The following is a 15,031-nucleotide window of genomic DNA, read 5'->3' on the forward strand; positions in this document are numbered from 1 at the left end:
GGTTTTAAACTGAAAGAGGGTAGATTTAGATTAGATGTAAGGAATAAATTCTCCACTGTGAGGGTGGTGAGGCACTGGCACAGGTTTCCCAGAGAAGCTGTGGCTGCCCCCTCCCTGGCAGTGTCCAAGGCCAGGTTGGACGGGGCTTTGAGCAACCTGGGCTAGTGGGAGGTGTCCCTGCCCATGGCAGGGGGTTGGAACTAGGTGATCTTTAAGGTCGCTTCCAACCCAACCCATTCTATGATTAAAAATCATAAAATACTTGTGTAGAAAAATTATTATATGTGAACACTGGACTACTGGTGCTGTTCTAGACAAAGCCTGTAGCAGTCAAGAAATATAACAATATTAGTCTGAAAAGAAGGTGCTATTCAAAGCATATAAATAAGATGTAAATTGTTAGATAAAGTAATTCTTGCTAGCTGTAGAGATAATTCTTTGTGTGAGGGAGTCAAAACACAGCTTGGGGATTCTAAAGAAAAAGACTTAAAAATTGAGGATCTGAGAAAGAGCCTGCACAAACACTACTACTTCAAGGTGTAAGTTGTTGGGAGGGTGTTCCTTCTGGTTTCTCTCATGCCCTCTACAAGGAGTAGATCCTCTCACATAATTGGAAAACTTACAAAGTTACTTGTAGGACACAGAATTTGAAGTAGCAGAAAGGAGACTGCTGCAGGCTTCAGGGCACTAGGTAGAGCCGGGATCCTATGATTCTTAACTAAATAACATCTAAAAAAATTGTCAGCCTAGCAAACAAATGGAAAACAACCTTATCAAAAAAGGAAAACATCTCTTCACAAGGAAAGAAATCACTTATGCATACATGTCTGATCTGAGCCAATCTGGCTCTGCTCACTTCACTGTAGGAGGACTCTAGCTAGGGTTGAGGAAGACAGAGGGTAACTTAATCATCAGGGCTTCTATTTTCATTGGCTGTATCTGAACATAATTCAGAGCATCCTTAGGGTATATAAATTGAAGTACTTTTTTTAACTGCTCTACTCAACTAAAATTTTAGTATGTTTTATATATATATATATATAAAACATACTAAAATTTTAGTTGAGTAGAGCAGTTAAAAAAAGTACTTCAATTTATATACCCTAAGGATGCTCTGAATTATGTTCAGATACAGCCAATGAAAATAGAAGCCCTGATGATTAAGTTACCCTCTGTCTTCCTCAACCCTAGCTAGAGTCCTCCTACAGTGAAGTGAGCAGAGCCAGATTGGCTCAGATCAGACATGTATGCATAAGTGATTTCTTTCCTTGTGAAGAGATGTTTTCCTTTTTTGATAAGGTTGTTTTCCATTTGTTTGCTAGGCTGACAATTTTTTTAGATGTTATTTAGTTAAGAATCATAGGATCCCGGCTCTACCTAGTGCCCTGAAGCCTGCAGCAGTCTCCTTTCTGCTACTTCAAATTCTGTGTCCTACAAGTAACTTTGTAAGTTTTCCAATTATGTGAGAGGATCTACTCCTTGTAGAGGGCATGAGAGAAACCAGAAGGAACACCCTCCCAACAACTTACACCTTGAAGTAGTAGTGTTTGTGCAGGCTCTTTCTCAGATCCTCAATTTTTAAGTCTTTTTCTTTAGAATCCCCAAGCTGTGTTTTGACTCCCTCACACAAAGAATTATCTCTACAGCTAGCAAGAATTACTTTATCTAACAATTTACATCTTATTTATATGCTTTGAATAGCACCTTCTTTTCAGACTAATATTGTTATATTTCTTGACTGCTACAGGCTTTGTCTAGAACAGCACCAGTAGTCCAGTGTTCACATATAATAATTTTTCTACACAAGTATTTTATGATTTTTAATCATAGAATGGGTTGGGTTGGAAGCGACCTTAAAGATCACCTAGTTCCAACCCCCTGCCATGGGCAGGGACACCTCCCACTAGCCCAGGTTGCTCAAAGCCCCGTCCAACCTGGCCTTGGACACTGCCAGGGAGGGGGCAGCCACAGCTTCTCTGGGAAACCTGTGCCAGTGCCTCACCACCCTCACAGTGGAGAATTTATTCCTTACATCTAATCTAAATCTACCCTCTTTCAGTTTAAAACCATTACCCCTCATCCTATCACTACACTCCCTGATGAAGAGTCCCTCCCCATCTTCCCTGCAGGCTGCCTTTAAGTACTGGAATGACTCTATAAGATCTCCCCAGAGCCTTCTCTTCTCCAGGCTGAACAACCCCAACTCTCTCAGCCTGTCCTCATAGGGAGGTACTCCAGCTCCCCAGTCATCTTCATGGCCTCCTCTGGATCTGCTCAAGCAGGTCTGTGCCCCTATACTGAGGACCCCAGAGCTGAACACAGTACTCCAGATGGGGTTTCACAAGGGCAGAGGGGGAGAATCACCTCCCTTGACCTGCTAGCCATGCTTCTTTTGATACAGCCTAGGATAATCAATTCTTTCTTTTTTAGTAAACTGCCCAGGTCCCACCACAGAAACATAACAAAGGTGTAGTGGCTGACATTCCTAACTTCAGTTTAGTATGTACCCAATGTACTGTAACATTTCTTGCCAGTAACAATGATAGGCCTTGGGGTAATACAAGAGAACAGCAGAGGGTAACAGTAACAACAAAAGACAATCTCTCTACTGGCACTTTTTCTCATGAATTATTGTACTGTCCCATTTTTAATATTGGGAATAATTTATTGTCACTACGTTTTAAAAGACTGCCACTTAGAGGCAAATCCAGGCTGACCTCATAATGAATAAGGATTTAGTGAAATAACACTTTAACTAGCTGTAATTGTTCCTATAATCTTAAGGATTAAATTGTATTGATATGCATAAGAATCCACATGGTCAAACAGAACATAAAGAAAGGAGCTAGAAAATTTATTATTCTAGGTCTGTCAGTCCTGTGCGCTGCTCACAACCACAGCAATTAATCCACCTGGAGCCAATTCTGCTCACACAGCAGTTAATTCCATTATTTCATGACTTTTGGTTTACACTGGTGGAGGTGAAAGTGTCGTCATTTGTGGGTGATGTTACTCTGATGTTTGGTATTAAAACCACAACATAAGCAAGGATGAGACTTGTCTGTTCTTTTGATAGTGGGAAAAAATAATTGAAATGCACCACAGAAAGTGATCAAAATTATATGTAAGTGCTAACTGTGATTACCAATATAGGGGGTTGTATATTAGCATTAATGACTTATTTTTGGACAGAATCTGTTACATAAAAAGTTGCTTCTTCATGTCTTTTGGGAACTTGTAATAATTTTTTAAAAATATAAATTAAGAAATGGGAACATCTGTTCTATGGCCTAAATGCTATACATGTGCTGTCATGTGGCACCAAGCCCTTTTCCCAGAGATAGATCCTGTGCACCCAGACTATCCTTTTGAGATGTTTTACATATGTTAGCATGTGGGCATTTGTATAATCATGTCTTGCATCAATGGGTTCTGCAGTTATCCTGGCAAATAAACTGCTCTGACTGGAGATATAACTACCTCAGGGCTCCAGAGTCCGTTCTGGCACAGAGCACTCCAGTTCAGTCAGGCTTTGCAAACCCATTGCTGCAGCACTTTCAAAACCTTCATTAAAACTAATGGACCATTACTTTTGAAACCTAGAATTCCTTGAATAGATTTTATTGGAATTTGCTACTTATATATCAAACAAATAATGATTTTTAAAAAACTTAATTGTATGTATTTGCCTAAAGTTGTTTCTAAAATAATAAGATTTCAGTTCTTAGAAATACTTTACTTACTCTGAGATGTGAATCAATACCAAGTTGAAGTAACCTTTTTTTAAAAAAAATAAAATAAAATAAATCAAACTTAAATATATCCTGGAAAATGTAAAAATTATTCCACAAGATCACTACAGAGTGAGTAGTCTCTGTATTAGGTCTAAAGCTAGGATTCTTTTTCTGTGGTCTTCTGAGAACTGATACCTTGCGAGCTTCAACATTAGCTTGTCCGGCTACTTAACACACTCTTGATGACTAGACTTAAGCAAATAATATACAATACAATTACTACTACTATACAATTTATGTAGTCAACATAAACAGTGGGGTTTTTTTTGAATTTTCTGAACTTACAATGTCATCTGCCTTATTTCCATTTTGAAGTTATCTGTTAACCACTGAACTGAATGTGAAATATCTCTAATCTGTTCATTGTTGTAGTGGTAGAGCCACAGTAGTCTTAAGTACATAAGCAAGGACACGTTTGTAAGTGTCAGAAATAAAATGCCTAGGAATTTTGAAGTGTGATGCTTCTACTTCAGAGCTGAAGACTTGTGTGCCCAAAAATCTGTCTGTTTTCCCCCAATATTTCAGCTGTTCTAAAAAAAATGCATTAATTCCACCCACAAACACTTCTATTTCTCAATACACACTGTTTTTTATTTCCAGCTTACAATGCATATTGGCTAGCTGTGACTAAACATACTGCATTTATATTTCTGATTATGATTCCCGATTGGACAATCAAAATATATACTATTAAGTCTCTTGTGAGGAGATTCAAAAGTTGCTTACCATAAATATTCCATTATACATGCTCACAGTAGACTGTATTTGAGAACGCTTCTTTCAGGGAAGTAAAACATTAGAATATGTTCAGAGAGCCAACACACAAGAGGCAAAAACATAATTTGAAGCAAATGAAATTTTTTGTTTGAAAATATCTTTGTATAAAAGAGATTTTTGCAGCTATTTTACTGAGCTACCTAGCGAGCCGATTCTTTTCCAGTCCTTTCTAGACAGCAGAGTAGGGGCAATGGGAGAGATTTATAGTATATCTGTGGGCAGATGTGAAAGTAACTATGCAGAGAATTCAAAAGAGGTTCGTAGTTAGGAGCAGCATAATGAGATTCCAGTCTTAAGCCTGTTTTAGAAAGCCCTGATACACATGCCAGTTGTAGGTCTCCAGCTGTTGAGAGAAAGTCTGTTTGCACTAAGTAAAACACCACTAGCTGTACACTTCTCAGTGAAAGACATACCAGTTTATCTATGTCCATAAGCAATAGATCATTCTGAGAATGCATTTACATGTTACAGTCAGAGTTCCCATCTTAATGAGTATTGCAAACTATAGTTCTTACTCCAGAACTAATCATCTTCACTGAAAAATCCCCTGCTTGTAATCTCCAGACATTCATATATGTTGACTATTGGCATCATTTCTTCAAATGATGGATCATGATGAACTAAGACAGATTTTAGGTAACTGCATTGTATCATAATATGCTGACAAGCTGAAATGAGTTACATGAGATGTATGCACAGCCATCAGGGAATAGATGTTTTTTAATGATCCTTATTATTGACATCTGTAGGAGAAGCGGCCACAATTTGCCATAGAGCACACTTCTGTTAATCATTCTGGAGGTCAAAAGGTATAGATTGGTGCAGTAATATTTGCAGGAGACGCATAAGAATTTTAGAAGAAGTGATTCAAGTGTCTGACATCATGTAGGGATGCAGAAACAATAAGGATACTAAAATCAGATACTTTGATGCTTATTGATGTAAGGCAGGCATACTCTTCCACCTCTGAGGATGATACCACTTCAGTAGTGTCATCCCCATCGTTCTCCCAGAGTATCAATGTCATGTTGACTAGACTGTGTTTTCTGTTGCTTTCTAATTTAATCAGAAAACTGGACCAGGAGGCACTTTGCTATGATTGAGCAAACACAGAGATTGAGTGTCACAGCTACAGAACAGCATTTTAAAACGTTTTAAAAATTATGGATATGGGAAAAAAAAAAAAAAAGGTATATCAGTGGCCCTCAGAGTAATGTGTGTATTTTGTAGACCTGTAGAGCATCATTATCATAGTCTCACTAATTCTAATGAATTCATTTTCTCAACCCAATAAAGTGCTGATGTTCCTAAGTTAAGAATAGTACATTGTGATCAGACAGATTATGCTCATTGACTACATCTACCCTTAGGTGAATTTTTCTGCTAAAATTTTTTATATGATGGAATTAGGTATTTCATCTGGTCTTAAGTAAGAGACAAACCATGAACCTTTGCTATTCTTTAATGCAGGCTTCAAGGTGAACTTCCTTAGAGGTGGTTGACAAACTCTGCATTACGTAGCTCAGCTCTGCAGTTGAACAGTTAATTTGCTTTTATAGAGGCATAGAATGGGCAACACCTGTCAAATAAGCCAACCACGTGGTCCTCTCTGACACTATGGGCCACAGAGGTGAGAAGCATGTGTTAACATATGAGCTAAAATATTTTCTATAAATCTGGATTATGCAGTAAGAGTGAAGGCGAACACTGCTTTTTAGCCTCAGTGTGATATCTGGGTCCTCAAAATCAATAAATTAATTGCTGAGTCTGAAAATCTCAGCAACCTAGAAAAGTGTGCTTTTACTAAATCCAGTGAAAACATCTAATAGATTTTTTCAAAATCCTGAAGGACCTAGATACATGTGAATTTGATTGATAGTTTTTGGGTAAATCTCTTATGAATTTTCCTACTTAAAGTCCCACGCATGTATTTCTGAAGGAAGGATTTAGTTATTGTGAAAATCGGTTGTGAGGTTTAAATTTTGAATTGCTGATTTTCCTTTCATTTGTGTCATGCTTCCCATTAAGGTAAATCACAGAATTACACAGACTAGAGAAGAGTTATTTATGGGTCATATTTGTAAAGGGCATAGGTGTCACCATAATCATTTAGACCTTTTAAGAGGTTCCAGGTCCATTCTGGAAACCATTGCAACACTACCTGTCAGGGGGCTGTGCCATACACACATCTCCCAGGCTGAAACAGGTGGAATAGTATGTTGAAATTGCATGCATGTGGTTGTTAACTTGCCATTGGTGGTTAACAAAGGGTATGCATCCTTGTCAACAGGTTATATAAACCTCTTAGCTCAGAGTAGGTCTTTGGAACAGGTGTCTAGACCACAGCCTTAGCTGACAAAATTTGGCCTGTCTAGGTGGAACTAGGGCAGTTTACAGCAGCCAAAGCTCCTCTCCCCTCCTCTCCTCTCCCCTCCTCTCCCCTCCTCTCCCCTCCTCTCCCCTCCTCTCCCCTCCTCTCCCCTCCTCTCCCTTCCTCTCCCCTCCTCTCCCCTCCCCATACAATTTAACAGCTACCCATGATGTCTGTATACAAACAGCCAGATAAATGATAAGCATGTAACGTGCAAAATTCACATCCAGTGACACTTCCTCCATTTTTTATTATTCTTTTGTAAAAATAATTTAGCAGACTTAAACAAGGACAAGAAAATGCTCTTAAAAAGGCTTGCAATATTATTTAGCTTCATCTAGCTTTACCACTGTAAAAAAAACCCACACTCAGTTTGACTCTGCTCACTGAGTAGTTTGCAGTGGCTGTTATTTAAAACAATGGTTCTTGTTCTTTCTCTTCATACAGCTTTAAAATCTTTCACAGGCACTAAACTTCCCTATCATAAATTCATAGATAACTCATCTCAAATGTTTAATGAATACTTCTATCATGTAGAAAAGATTCGGCAACCATCTGCAGGAATGTCTGCGGTAAATAGTTCCAGGGCAAGGAAATAGTCTAGATGTCCTTGTGAATCCTGCTTTCTAAAGTTACCATTACTTACTTTTCAGTGTTTCTAGAACAGAAAAGAAAGAGAATGAAGTTACTGAATTCAAGAATAGACTAGAAAATTACAGTTTATCCTCAGTTATCTTCTCTTGAGTTGTAAATGTATAGAGCAATAAAGAGGAACATATTAGCCTGTGTGTAATGTGTAGGTAGCTTGCTGCAGTATTCAGTAAAAAGAGACTGTTTATATAAAAATGTTATTATTCTGAAATAACTACTGCACTGGGTAACCATGTCAATAATTCAATTAATTAAATACAAGAAAAAAGCAAAATATTTAATGCAGAAGTAAAATAGTATGAAATGTAAAAATGCAATTAAGATATCAAAATATTATTATGATGTTATGATTTAAATTTTGAAAGGATACACATGAATAAGTTATAATAGCAGAAACATTAAAATGAGAATACTACAAGGGAATGCATTATTCTTCATTTAAAAAAGAAAAAATAAATAAAGATAATCCCCTCTGTTTTCAGTCTTTAATGTCTTATTACATCCATTAATTTCTTGAGAGAACAATAGGGAATATGAGAAAATAATACACTGCTGAATTTAGAGGATTTTAATGTTAAACTTCATAATGTAAATTTCTTTGATCAGTTTTATTATTTTAATTTGAATACAAACATTTTGGGATGGATTGTTAGGAAAATACTTGAATGGGAAAAATGTGAACTGTAGAGCGACTTCTGCATACCGGCCATGATAAAGATGTCAGATTTAGTAGATAAAAATTAGTAAAGCTGCAATTTGGGCTTTCATTCACCCCTTCTTTTCCTCTTTGCATAGTTATAATTCTGCAAATTTCATATGAAAACACTACCTGCTGTGGTGACATTTTACATTCATTTTGAATAGATATGAGTCACTTAGCTAGATTCACATGCTCAGTTTCTCCTGTCTAGGTGTAAGGTGATGAGCAATTGGTCCCAGGAAGGCAAGTAATAGAGCTTGCACAGTTTCAACATTCTGTGCACATGCAAAGTGAATAAATATTACATCTTTGTGATATTTTTCACAGCCTAAATCTGTAACCACAAATAAACAGGTTCAGATGCCACCAAAGATAATGGCTGGCCAAGGGAGTCACTGCAGGGATGCACAGAGAGACAGCAGATTGCATTGCCACAAGAAAGTCTAGGTCATCAGAATTTGTGCTATAATTTATATTCTAATTCAGTAATATTTCATTTCTTATGTCAGTAAAAATGGCAGCAGTAGTATTAATCCAACATTATTTCCTAGGAGCAAATGGATGTCACTAGAGACAAACACAAACTAATTACCTATGTACAGTATGTTCACTGTTTAGAATGCATAATTATTTTCCCTAACTTTTAAAAAGATGAAATAGTGCATACATATATGTATGAGTATATCTCTGTGTGCAAGAGACAGGAAATCTTCTATCTAATTTCCTATAAATGTTAACCTATCTTTTTCTTTTACTTGATAAAACAGAAGAGTGTCTTATAATAAAAAAAAAAATACTTCCTTAGTACAAATACTATCACCTTTCATATTTCCACTACTATTAAAATCCTCTCCATGTTTTCATGAATAATAGGATACCTTTCTCACTGTGTTCATAAATACAGCTCAGTTCAGATCTTAATTCACTCTAGTGATAGAAATTATTCCATTCAGTACGAAACTGGTTAAAGCTCTTCTATACTGTTTTAGAGAGCCAAAAGAGGACTTTTTTATGGACCAGGATCTATGTAGGAAGTAGGCAAAGACTGTTTTAAGAACGTTTTCCACATTCGCTAAGAGGTTCCCATGGAAATCTAGTTCAGCTAATAGCTATGTAACCATTTTGGCAACCTGCCTGCCTGGTGAGGAAATATCATTTTGAGGGGTTCCCATAGAAAGCTGTAGCTTAAATCTGTACTGCAGAGAGATTAAATTCACCAGTGCCCTGAAGCTCTGTGTCCTGCAAATGCAGCCTTTGAGAACAAGTACTTCCTTGTGGAGTCTGGGTGCCCTGTTACACTGAGGCAGGGCTGGAGACAGGGAAGGGAGTGCTCCTGGGATTTTATTCTCTTTTGTCACAGGGTTCACTGTAAGGGAAAAACAACTGCAGTTCATGTTTTATTTCCTTTGGGTGTTTTGTTTTGCTTTTGGTTTTTGTTTTTTATCTCTAGCCCTAGAGAAGAGGAAATTAAAAAAAACCCCAAAAACAAAACAAAAAAAACCCCAAAAAACAAAACAAAACAAAAAAAACCCAAAACCTCTCCATCCTTTGAATGTAATGATTTTTTATTTTAATTATGTGAGAGATAATTTTATAGTGCAAACGAAACAGAAAGTCCCGACTTTTCAATTCTATGCAAAATTGTGCTTCTAAGTCAACACACATTCCGCCATCTAGTGACCAGAAGAAACTGTACTGACCAGCAGCAAGTGTGACAAGAAACCTACTGCTGCATATTGCAATAGTATGTTTGTCGGAGAAACTGTAGAATGGGCTACAAATAAGTTAAATGTGCAGGAAAATTTTTCAATTTCCTGGAAGTCTGCAATTAATCAGATCATATTGAAATCAGTTAATAGCTCAGTCCAAAAATTAAACAATCTGGTTCGTTATATATTTCTATAGCCCTCTTTTTTTTTCCTTTCCCTCTCTGCACCCTCTACTTCCCCTTTCCTGGGACTTACATAAACGTTTTGCATAATTTCTTAGAAGAACATTTGTGTGTTTGCACAGAGAGGATGCCATGCTACTGCACGTGAGACAATTTGCATTAATGCACGTTCTGGCTGCAAGGCCTTTAATATTCATTCCATACTCAAGAGTAATTGAGAACACTCATTTGACTATTTACAGTTCAGGAGTGGGTAGGACAGTATGAAGTACACTGCCAGAGTGCTGTGGGTGAGAGAAGAAAATAACAGTCACTTTGGGGAATCGATTGCCACTTTTTGCTTTTAAGGGTCTGATCAGCCTTCAGGGAGCTGCTCACCATCTCACCTTCCAGACAATTCAGTACAAGCAACTCTCAGAGGTTGCTTTACATTTTATGTACCCTCAGTGGGTAACCCTAAATGTCTCAGAATCACTTTTTTTTTTTTAAGTTCAACAGTTCATTCATGCTGTTGTCACCAACTACTATGCTGAAAAAGGCTTTTTTTTATTATCGCCAGTGTGTTCTGTGCCATTAATAGCACAATTCATAGTAGATGGTATAACCAGATCAATACATTTACATTTACTGTGAAGGTCCTGTGAAATGTGACATAAAAATAGCCATAAAAGCCAAGCCAACGGTTTATAATGTCATCTGATGACTAGGATATATATGTAACAGGTTTACAAATACTATTAAAGAGCTTAGGCATAAAATCTGTTTGACATGTACCTTTAATGATTTTCCACTTGTCAAAGAGCAAAAACTAACCATTGGTGAGTAGAACCTTGCAAAGCTGATATTTTTCTTTTGTATTGCTCAGTCTTCCTACCTTGCATTTTTATACTGTTAACAGATGTTTTTTCTTCTTTGTTCCTACAGAGAGCACATGGCACCTCTCTTCTCTCCTAAAAACGTACACCTACATTGGCCGCAAGATTTTAGATTCTCCTTTAAAAACTAAAAAGGTTACTCAATAGGAATAAAAATTCCCATAACATAACATAAAACTAAAGGTAAAGCCAATGGGACTACAGATAAGAGTTGTTGTAAATAATACTCAACTGTAAACTTTGGAATTTCAGACATCATTGTTATTTTTTTTTTTCACTCCTAGAAGGCATGGAACTATATTACATGCTTCAGAATTATATGTAAAATGAAATGATAAATCACATCCATATTAAGATATATGCATTGATAAGATACTTTCAGGTATTGATCCATTGTGTACAGCTGAGAAGAGAAAGAATATGCAGCCTATTGCAGGAAACTATTGTACTTCCATAGCCACCAAAGGACCACTGACAGCAGGATACATTCTTTTATCAGATAACTAAACCTCAGATTTTCTACCACAAATGTTTGGAATATGTTATGATCTGTTATAAGTCATGGTCTGGTTAAAATGATACATTCAAAGTTCTCCATAATGCTATTGTTATTTACATTTTGAGATATTTCTTTACGAGTTTTATTCTCATGCAGGTAGATTATAGCATTAACAATGTAATAAAAAGCATTAAAACCCTTTCATGTTGTCAGATTTAACTTAGTCACACTGGTGATTTCGGGATCAGGCCATGTACCTATCTGCTGCTGAAAAGATTCATTGCCCCTCTTTATTTAATGAAACAATCTGATTAATATCAGTGTTTGAGGCAAGAACTGTCCTGTTTCCCCCAAGGGAAAATTAGGTCAGGCATCGCCAAAAAATTCAGTTCAGAAAATGATGTCTGCAAAAATACCTTTTTCTGGGTTATAAAACTTATTTTCAGCAGCAAGAACTGGGTAAGAACAGTGAGAATGAGAAAAAATTCTTTATTCAGAATCTCAATTCAAACATTCAATATTATATTCCAGACATCAGATCTTGAATCATGCTGACTTGACCTTACAGGATATCTATGCCAGATACTGTCTAGAGTAAGATGGTTCCTATCACCTTTCCCACACAAACAGGTTCTTGAAAACACTGTGCCACTTCATCATACTTTAGGCTGACTTTGGTTGAAACGCTTTCCCACCCCAGAAAGCTTTTAAATACTTCTCCTCTCTAAAGTACTGAGGGAAAACAAATGCATAACTAATTCATCTTCTGCATTCATTATTTAGCTAGGATCTGAAAATGGAGGAAAGTTTTATTCTATTTAGCATTTATTGTAAACTAAGGCAGTCAAGTTAGATATTTTATTATAAAATGCTTCATAAAAATGCACTGCTGTTGAGCTGCTTAGGTTAATTTTGAGAGCACTGTTTGTACTTGCACACAGAAACTGGAAACTTCTGATCCCATTACGAAAATGTACTTGACCCTTATTTTTCTTTTCTTATGAGGCCTGAATTTTAATGAGGCCTTAAAAGTCCTCACCCATGCCAGTACACTGCATTTCCTGTTACAGCTTTTGTTCTCATGCAGCTTTTGTTTAAACACTTAAGCTGAATATGAAAATGAGAGCACTGCATAAGTCTAGTTCTTTTTTTTAACAAAACTTATAAAGAAATATTTTTATCTTTGTTATGAAACATTAACTTTAGAATATGTTTATCTATTTTTATATATATAAATGCTTAATATATCAAAGGGAGATTAGTTGAAAAGTGCATCTCAAAAGACCATCACCAATAGTTGAAGTGAATTGAATGTGTAAACTAAAAATGTGTTGTTGCTAAGTGCAAAAAAACGAAAAAGTTGAGGCATGATTAGATCTTACATCAACAACTTGTGGTTTAATTTGCTTGGTGATACTCGTGAGTACCTCCGTTGCTGTGAATGGAGCTACACTGGGTATAAGCCACAACCCTGGAAACTGATCTCCCAAACTTTCCTCTGCCTCTTCACCAGAGGTCTCTGTCCTGCAGGACTTTGCTTGTGCCTCCCCAAGCACAGGACGTTGCAGGACTGGTACTGGAGCGTTCACCACCTCCCTGTATGCCTCTGGAAAGCCTTCCTCCAGCAAAGGTCTTCCATTATTGCACTCTGTAACTTAAAATATAGAATTAAGTCTTTTGCAACAATGGTGCCGTATCCTGTACACTGCCTAATGAGCAGGCAGCACACAGGCAGCAAACTCAGAGCAAACATGCCTTGCTTTTGCAGCCACTTCAGGGGAAAAACTCTGTAAAGTCTCTTGTCTTTCACCATGTTGGTAATTACAGTTTAAATGGTCATCTGTATTGCACCTTGTTAAAGTTGTAAGAATATCATTCTAATCTTAATTTGCATTAGAATATTGATTGTAAAACTTATAGTAAGAGATTTCACGCAGAATAAAAAGCTGTCGTAAATCAGAGGAGCTGTAGAAGAGGTGTATTTTTAATAAATATATTCATAACACATATGTATACACATACATACATGTATATACATTACATATATGGATGTATGTGTATATAGTAATTATCTTTTATATCTCTTTCTGGGATATATTTAAAATGTTGAATGTTTAATTCTCAAAATATATTTTATTAATTAGATTTTCAAATATTCTCTTTAGCATGCAAACTGCATTGCTGTTCTCAAATGAATAATTAAATTTATATTTTAAATGGTACCGTTAATGAATATTTACAAAAAAGAAACACTAATTTGGAGAAATATATAAATAATTTACAAGAGCGAAAGAAAAAAAAAAAAAAAAGCTCTCTGCTGATTGACCCCTTAAAAATATCTTTGCTTTTTTTTTTTTTTTACTCCAAACAGAAATTTAAGTATGTTTACTTCAACGATTTATCAAAACAATGTGTTTGCAAATAATACTAGTAGCATTTACATCATATAATGTTTTGCATCTTTTGAGGCAGGAAGGTAAGTTTTATTATCTTCATAACTTTACAAATTGGGGAGAATTTTGAATTTTGTGTTTGCAAGGTAACCATCCAGCAGAAAAGTATTTTTTTAATGTTTATATTCCTAGTGCTTCAGACACCTTCTGCCTCATCAGAAACTTCATGTGGTTGTAGTTGGAGTAGCTTCAATGTTAACCCGTGTTTCCCAGCACACACTTTCTAAATTAGAGTCCCAACAAAAACTGAATATTTAGCACCAAGGTGCAGGTAGCTGTGTGTGCTTGGGAGGACCAGAGGGAGTTGTTCTGAAGACACAGCAGCCCCCCCACTAAGTGCAAAGGACCCCCCCACATTTCATCACGAAAGGAAAAATGGAGTCTGAGGTGAGAAGGCTAGGGGCTTTGCTTAGGACCAGAGAGGGAAGATGACAGCAGTAATAGGATGAAAAATGAAACACTTCTGTCTCCCACACTCTGGGCCTTTATGTAATTGTTTTTTTACATAGATTTCCTTATTAAAATCAGTGCGGACTTTTTAAATACTGAGGGCAAGATATAACCTATAGTGTTTATAACAGGGGTTTCATAAAGGAAACAGTTCACAAGCACTTGTTCTACTGGATTCAGCCTAAAAATTAATCAGTTCATTGGCTAACTTATTATTATTTTGCATTGCCACCATTCCCAAAGATGACTCATTATCTCTGTTGAAGGCTTCATTAGCCTGAAAGACAAGTGCAGAAATAGAAGTCCTCTGGAGGAGCAGCAGGCTCTGCCATAAAACAGCAATGTCTAACACTGTCAAACATTTTCAGGTGTGTGGATTGCACTGATTCAAAATACAGGAATAAAATGTCTGCATTTGAATAATTGTTTTTGTTCTGTGTCATACAGCTTATAGTATGTGTCACTACCTTGAATGTTGGTTCATACAATAAAACCATGTTTGAAAAGCAGCAGACACAAATTTAAGTATTTATTTATTAAAAGCTGAGCGTAGCAAAGTTAAGTTGATGT

The 15,031-nt window shown here is 36.5% G+C and overlaps 1 protein-coding gene across 1 annotated transcript in view; it reads left to right on the forward strand.

The window, feature by feature from the left end:
* The window catches only part of ADGRB3 (adhesion G protein-coupled receptor B3), a 477,442-nt gene that overhangs the window by 173,587 nt on the left and 288,824 nt on the right, over positions 1-15,031 (forward strand). The gene's annotated exons all lie outside the window — the stretch shown is intronic.

This window comes from Athene cunicularia, assembly GCF_003259725.1.
Source record: "Athene cunicularia isolate RWA chromosome 3 unlocalized genomic scaffold, athCun1 chr3_part1, whole genome shotgun sequence".
NCBI lineage: Eukaryota > Metazoa > Chordata > Aves > Strigiformes > Strigidae > Athene > Athene cunicularia.